Consider the following 8,690-nt stretch of genomic DNA (forward strand, 5'->3'; position numbering starts at 1 on the left):
TGGATCTATGTGATGAATTCAGCCCTTCCCCATTTCTTTTCCCTCCTCCTTTATAGGTGAGTCAGATGAAGCACCCGGAGTCCCAGAATGCTCAAAATCATTAGCATGTGACCAACAAAGCTATTTTCTTAATTTTTAAGGTGTGGTTAACACTGCAACTCAAATATGAGTTTGCTCGCAACTCAAGCATGTTTCCGTGTCACAGGGTTTTCATACTTGTGCTCATTGAGCATAATTTGTTTTTGGGCCAAGGCCACCATTGCTTGTTTTCTGGGGTTACAGTTTAATTGTTTGTCTTCCGAGAAAAAGAGGATAACAATTATAATATTGGTTTTGCGGATTTGAATGAGTAGTGGATACCCTAACTCGGTATCTCCCTTTTGGAATTATTTTTCTTTGCATATAAAATGTTAAACATGGGTTTTACCATGTACCCAACAGTTCTTAAATTTATCAAAGTTAGCATGTACAATTTTACTACTTTGAATATTTGTGTTCTCATACATTAAGTTAGGTTTTCTGTTTACAAGTTCTAGTGATTACCTGCAATAGTTTTATTGATTTTTGTATCACGTCCTGTGAAACATACATATGGAACTATATAGATTCCATATAGTAGGGCCCCAGGGCCCAATACAGGACTAAACCATTCTTCAACCATTTTCATACTTATAGGTCATGCATGTATACGTTTCTCTAGTATAAAAAGAATATATTCATGTTCTCTATTTCCATACTTCTGTTTCGTAATTTTCTTGACACAATGTACAATTTTTTTATTGTGTTAATCGTAGGGCCATGGCATTTACATTAATGGTCATATATATGTTTTATTCCAAGAATTTGTACTCAAATGTATAAAATTCAGAATTATACTCTACTTCAATGCTCATTATTTGTCTATCTAGACTCATAAAACACAATGGCTTGTTTAATAAATAGAACCACATAGGCTCAAACCATTTTTTTCACATAACTCTTACTAAGTATATTTCAATGATTCATATAAATTGCTATGAACAATTCTTAGTAGTATCATATTTATAGATATTTATCTCTAACCCCAAACAATCAATTATAGACCACAGGATAAGTTAGGATACTCCACCCAACATGTTAGTACTAGGGTCGCTCCAGGTACTCTCCCTGAGCCAATCTCACACTCAGGAATAGGAAAGAAAAAAGTTTTTCCTTAAAGACCACTTGGTCATAACTAGCTCCAGTCACATGCGTTCAATGAGTCTCACTGGTGAGCCAACTCGATATCTATAATGAATTATTTACCCATCACCTTTTTCAGTGTCTGCCAAGCTTGTTCATCTTCTTTTCTCCCTTCTTTTCCTCAGGTTCCCCAAACCCTTTTGGCTTCCTCCTAACGAAAAGGTTGGCTGCTAATCGCTAGCCTTCAATTTTTATTTTTATTTTTAATTTTTTAATGTGAGATATTTTCTTGCATCCTATATTTCCCATAACCTGTAACTTATTATTTTCTTTTACAAAATATACAAATATTTTTTTTTTCATATATACAATGTGTCCATACTTATTTAATTAAGTATCCATTCTACATTTACTTTAGTAAAACAGAGTAAATTCTAAAGGTTACCCCAGTGACTGAGGGGCATTACATCTCCTACCCATCGGGAATAACACTGGCCTCGGTGTTTCCTTGCATCCGGAACATGCTTTGATCTGTTTCTTGCATGACTCTCTCATCCTCCTAGGTAGCCTCCTTCGAGCTAAAGTGCTTGCCATTGCACTTTAACCTGGGGGATAAATTGTTTCTGCAACACTGTTTCTCTTTTATCGAGAATACATAGGGGCTCGACGAGGAATGCCCCTTCGGTTCGACCTTCAACCAAAATACCAAACATTATTATCACTCAAAATTATTGGTTAATTCTCCCCCCCAACAGAATTTAATTGCATTACATGTACATTTTTCCATTGTATTATATGTCTAGGGTCATGTATATATTTTTTTAATAAGGAGACGAGAAACACATTGTGCACACGTATATGACCAGGTAGAGCTAGTTTCTAGGCTACTGGACCAATTCGAGCAATAATTTAGAAGGGTCCACAAAACTGAGGGCCTAACTTAGAGCCACTATTCCATATCAAAGTGCTTCGCCTAGGTTTTATTCTTACATACACATGATCTCCTACTTGGAATTATCGATAGGATCTTCATTGATGGGCATAATTCTTTTTCCAATCCTAAACAGTGTTTATATTAGCTGAAACCCTTTTCACTCTAGCCTCCATGTCCCTGAGCATGTTAGGTCGTAGTAACAACTTGTCTTCCAGGCTATTCCACTTAATTGATGTTCTACATTTCCTTCCATACAACACTTCAAAGGGGCTCTTTTTAACGATGCATGATAACCATTATTATAAGAAAATTCCACCAAGTGTATGTACTCTTCCCACCTTGTAGGTTGTTGCATCACATACATTCTAAGCATATCCTTTAGCACTTGGTTTTCTCGTTCGGTTTGACCATCCATCTATGGATGGTAGGTAGTACAAAATTGCACTTGAGTGCCTAAACCAGTAAATAGGGCTTTCCAAAAGGCGGAGGTAAACTTTACATCTCTATCTGAAATAACCATCTTGGGTATTCTGTGTAATCTAAAAACTTTTCTCATGAAGATATCAACAATTTGTATAACCTTATAGGTTGATTGAACTAGTATAAAGTGAGTTTCTTTACTCAACTTATCCACAACCACCATTATGGAATCATTCTTTCTTTTTTTTACTTTGGTAGCCTCGTAATAAAATATAATGTCACAATATCCCATTCCCATTCAGGAATGGTCAAGGGATGGAACAGGCTAGTTGGATGCTGGTGTTCTTCTTTAACTTTCTAGAATTCCAAACACTATTCCAAGTACTAGGTTGTCTCTGCCTTCATACTTGGCCAAAAATAGTCTTCCTTAACATTGTGATCAATTTTTGGTATCCTAGGTGCACAATATATGGATTTCTGTGATACTCATTCAAAATAAATAACTAAAAAACTTGTTGATTTGGTACGTAAATGAGGTTCCTATATATCAGTACACCTTCATTATTAATTTCATAGCCTAATTTTCTTTCAGAGTTGTCTTCTTGCTTTGCTTGCTGCCATAAGGAATGATATTCAGGATATTTTAGGACAACTTCTTTAATCTGATTTGAAAAGTCAATTTTTATTTTACTAAAAGAAATCTCATAAATACAGTTCAATATTCGACTTAAAGCATCAACTACCTAATTTTCCTTTCCCTTCAAATGCTTAATTTCAAAATAAAATTCACTTAAAACCAAAGTCCATCATGCTTGACGGGCATTCAAGTTTGGTTGATAAAAGAAATTGGTGAGGCTACTATGTTCTGTCATAAGAATGAAATTCTTCCCCAACAGATAATGTTGTCAAATTCTCAAGGTATTAATTAGCGTTGTTCATGTTCCTTCATTTTTTGTGATTCATATGGCACCACTCAACCATCCTGCATGAGTACACCCCTAATTCCAGTTTGGCACACATATGTATAGACTATAAATTCGTTATTTGTATCTTCTATCTTTAGAATTGGTGTTGTAGTCACCAAATTCCTTCGTCGCTCAAAGATTTGTTGGCATTCATCAGTCCACTTAAACAATTTCCCTTTCCTTTGCAAAGATGATAAGGGTTAGGAAACTTTAGAAAACCCCTTAGATGAAGTAGCAATAATATCCAGCCAAATCCAAGAAAGAACTAATATCCACCAAATTCTTGGGGACAGGCCACTCCATGATTGTTTTAATTTTCTCTAGGTTTATCACTATACCATCCCTTGTGATGATATTCCACAGATACTATATTTGTTCCATATAAAATTGCACTAGTTGTATTTTTCATACAGTTGATGTTCTCTCAAGGTCTGTAACACAATTTTTAAGTGCTTATGATGTTCCTCCAGACTTTTATAATAAATTAAAATTTCATCGATAAAAATAAGTACAAATTTATTAAGATACGGGTGAAATATCCCATTCATAAGACACATGAATGTAGTTGAGGGATTAGTCAACCCAAAGGGTAGGACTACAAACTCATAATGCCCATAGTGGGTGTTGAATGTAGTTTTACATATATCTTCCTCTTTTATTCTAATTTGATGGTATCTTGATCGTAAATCAATTTTTGAGAATACCTTGGCACCCTTGACTTGGTCGAACAGATCGAACAGATCGCCAGTTCTTGGTAGCATATATTTATTTTTGACATTCAATTTATTTAGCTATCGATAATCGATGCACAACCTTAGGGTGTCATATTTCTTTTAAAAAAACAACACCGAAGCTCCCCACGGTGATACACTGGGGCGTATATAGTTTTTATCCAACAATTCTTGTAGCTAAATTTTTAGTTCATTGAGCTTTGGTATACTCATCCTATAGGGTGCTCTTGACATAGTGGTAACCCATGGAATTAATTCGATAGTAAAATATATATCTCTTTTTGGTGGCAGCCCTAGAATTTCTTCAGGAAATACATCTACAAACTCTTGAACTATTGGTAGATTCATCAGTTCAACTGTTATCTCTTTAGATTTAGCGTAACCCACTTTCACCGAATAAATATCACAACCCTTTTGCAAACATTTCCTTCATTGAGAGGCAGTAATCGAACTCAATTGTAGAAACCTCTTAATACCTTGAACTTCACATCTAATACCTACCTCATTTAAATAACTTACAATATTTTCTTTATAATTTACCAAAGACCAGTGAGCTTGCATCCAACCCATTCCAATTAGGATGTCATAGGATCCCAAAGGCAATACATTGAGGTTCACCTTAATGGTTTGGTCTACTTATTCAAGTGAGGAGTTTTCTATTTTAGCCACTACTCGTTTCTTGGATCCTATGTCTAGTTGGACTAGCCATATGTTTCTAAACTTAAGAGTTTGTAATGAACAAATTTCTACCACCATGATCTACCAAAATTGAAACAGTATGTTTAAAAATTTAACCTTCAATTTCGATCATGCTAAGTTGATAATCTGCTTGACTATCCTCCAAAGCTTCATTAATTTTTGTTATGCTTCTTACCACTTTTCCCACTGTTAAAGCCTCTTGTATGTTAGTTATTCACTCCAATCGCCCTCGGTGAGGAAAATTTTTAATGTAGTCTGATTCTCCATAGCCCTGACACTACACGGGTGGTTTCTATCCCTGATTACCCTAAGAAATAGTAGATTGTTCGACTATTCTAGCTTCATTTTGTGATCAAAATTTTTGTTGGTTCTTCTCCATGGTTCTCCCTTGTTGCCCCTTAAAGGTATTCCTGGGATTAGAAATCCTATTATTTCTATTGTTTTGCGCATTTCTTTTCCCCTTCTCGTTTGTCCAACTTTTACTGCTATCCTTTTTTTGCATCTGTTGATAGAAAATTCCTGCTTTTCTTACAGTGTCATCCATAGTTTTGGGGTAGTCAAACTTGAGTCGTTCCTCCATGTTCCTTCATATGAATTGGTAAGCTGTTAATAAACCTTTTCACTTGAGCTTTCTCCTCACATATGTATGATACATATCGTAACAAAGAGGTAAACTTGAGCACATATTCATCCATAGTCAACTAGTCTAACTGCAGATCATGGAACTCTTTAGCCTTATCATCATAAAACCATTTTGTTAAATATTTATTTCTAAAATGTGAGTCTAGAATGCTTCCAAGTAATTAATTTCTTATCCACACCATGCACTAGTTTTAGCTCTTCCGACCACAAGGTTGCCTTTCCCTGCAACTGGTAAATGGCTAGCTAGGCTTTTAACTTTACATCGTACTTATAGATTTAGAAGTAATTTGTCAATTTTATCAACCAAGACTATGATATCTCCTCAACTTCACCATCATAACTTGGGGGATTCACCTTCTTGAATTCACATTATAATTCAACTTTTTGTTTCTTCGCCATTTTGCACACACCACTATCTGAGGTGTCTCCAGTATCATTTTCTTGTGTGTTCTAGTTTTCTTTTGACTCTTGTGTTTGACTTCCTTATGGTATGCTATCTTCTCTCCTTTTGTGAGACTCTGACTTATTTCCATTGTTAGAGATAGCTTTAGAGTTTCGATGATTATGTCTAGCTGTTAATCTCTTCATAATACACTCTTGTTCATGTACCAAACATTCATTTTTAGTTTGGAGGCTCACTATTTCAGCCTAGAGTTGCCATATTTTTTCCATCATCGCGACATTTCTTGTTGTGAGATTCATTCTCAAGTTGAATCCATAGTTCAGGATTGGTCCCATCTAAAGGCATTACTTTATACTCAATAATAAGACTTTTTGGTTGTGTAAACGTTGGGCCACCTCTTCTCCTCATAGCGCTCTTTCAATGTGAATTCACAACACAAATTTTCTTCACCTAATGAGACCTTTAGTGTAGAAACTGGGCTCTGATACCACCTGTAACACTCCCTCATCAATCTATTTTTTTTTTTACATGTACATGGTAAAAGGTGAAACTTAAACTATAGTTTGAATGCAAGGATTAGTATTTATATATACATATTGATTAGCTTTATTTAACGTTACTATAAAAACATTGGCTAATATTATTTAGTCATCTGGTCCCATGGTAAAGAAAAGTTGGAATTGTTTTTCCTCCATCTTAACAATCAATCTAGTTCTATAATGTTCACCATGGAATTTGAATGTAGTGGTAGTCTTCCCTTCCTTGATGTCCTCCTTTCAAGGAATGATCATGGCTCTTTCTCTCATCAAGTATATCGTAAGAAAAATCATACAGAATAATATCTCCATGCTAATTCTCATCATTTCCCAGCTCAAAAGCTTGGTGTTCTCAACACATTAGCGACTAGAGATTTAAGATTTTCTGATGAGAACCATCTCAAGGAAGAGAAAGCACATCTCCTAAGTGTTTTCTTTAATAATGGGTATAGTAGACACCAATGTACTAAGGCTTTCCTCAGAGCTGAAAAAGGTCCTAGTGCTAAGAAATATACCAAGGATCGATTTTTTGGTGTTCATCTTCTTTTTATCCAAGGGACCACTGACAAGATTGCAAAGGATCCTAAGGAAGCATAAGGTGGCTTCAACCTTTCGGCCTTTAAATACCATCTAGAGCTCCCTTAGATTTGTAAAAGACCTAGTGGATCCCAAGAATATGAAGGGTGCTTACGTTATCCCATGCTCTTGTGGGACTCCCTACATTGGTGAGACTGGTCACTTGATTAATCAAAGGATTTGTGAGCATCCTGCTAGCATCAAGCATGGCAGAACCCACTCCTCTGCTTTGGAAGAGCATGCAAATAAATATAAGCATCACATTTGCATTGAGGAGGCCCAAGTCGTTGCTAAGGTTAGTCATTTCCATCATCGTAAATTGAGGGAGGTCCTAGAAATTGAAAAAAGACCCAATAATTTGAATAGAGATGATGGTTGGAATATTAGTAGAAGTTGGATCCCTGGCTTCTTTTTGGGATTTATTTTGTTTGTTTGTTTATCTATGTAGGTATTGATATCCTTTTTATAGTATTTGTTGTTGATTTATTCTTCATTAGAGTCTATTTTCTTGATCCTAATTGATTTTTATGTATTTTATCATCCTATTCGTTCTTAACTCCTTTTAGTATTTTTGTTATTTGTTTAATGGGCCTGAACCCCATATTTTATTATTGACTCTGTTTTATTTATTGATTATTTTTTCTATATATATATATATATATATATATATATCTGATCAAATGATCTTGTCTCGATTAGGGTCTTCCCTCGTTTTTTTAATTTTTGACTCCCCACCTTTAAAGTTTGACTTTGATTATTTATTTGTTTTCAATATTATTTCTCAAAAACTAGCTGTTTAATATAACAGTTACTTATTAATATTTGTTTTTAATAAATTAATTTAAATATTATTTTTCAAAAACTAGCTGTTTAATATAGTTGTTACTTAATAATATTTGTTTTTAATATGTTAATAAATTAATCTTATAATTTAAACATTATTGTTCAAATATAAACGTTACTTAAAATTATGTCTCTACATTGCTCTCTATTTAAGCCTTTGCCATGGTCTGCGTCTTCATCTGGTCGTGATGATGAACCACACTTGGTTTGAAAAGCATTGGCTAAAAAATTCTCTTATGTAATTTCTACCAAAAAACTTTGTTTAATTCATTATGGATCATAGAAAATTGAATATAGAAATTATTTAGTCTCATTACTTGTTCATTCCGTAATCTCGTGATTTTATTTAATGTTGCATTTAACTTAAATTGATGATATTAATTCCCTGCTCACCTAAATAAACTTGTTCACGCGTTATTATTGCCCAACCCCTCTGAATCATATAGAGTCTTGCCACCTGCTCCACGTGGCAGTTTGTGCATTGGGATTCGAATTTGATCGATGGTGGATCAACCTCTTGGGATTCCCACCTCACTGACAACCACCACAGATTGAATCAATGGTCGTAGTTGATGGCTGGGCATTAGAGGGTAACCATCGTCTCCTCTCTCGCAACCCATATCACTCATTTTGTTTGGCGCTTGCTTCTTCGTTCCTCTCTGTATCTAAGCTAGGGTTTTCTTTAAGCCACTTGTTTTATGATTCGCCAAAGGTCTATCCAGCTGTTCCAAATCGTATTCCATTTAAACGATGTCAGGGAACCTTCAGAGCCCGTTTCCA

Source organism: Pinus tabuliformis, chromosome 4_2, assembly GCF_031772625.1.
Source record: "Pinus tabuliformis cultivar Carrire ecotype Pingquan chromosome 4_2, CPIR1, whole genome shotgun sequence".
Lineage (NCBI taxonomy): Eukaryota > Viridiplantae > Streptophyta > Pinopsida > Pinales > Pinaceae > Pinus > Pinus tabuliformis.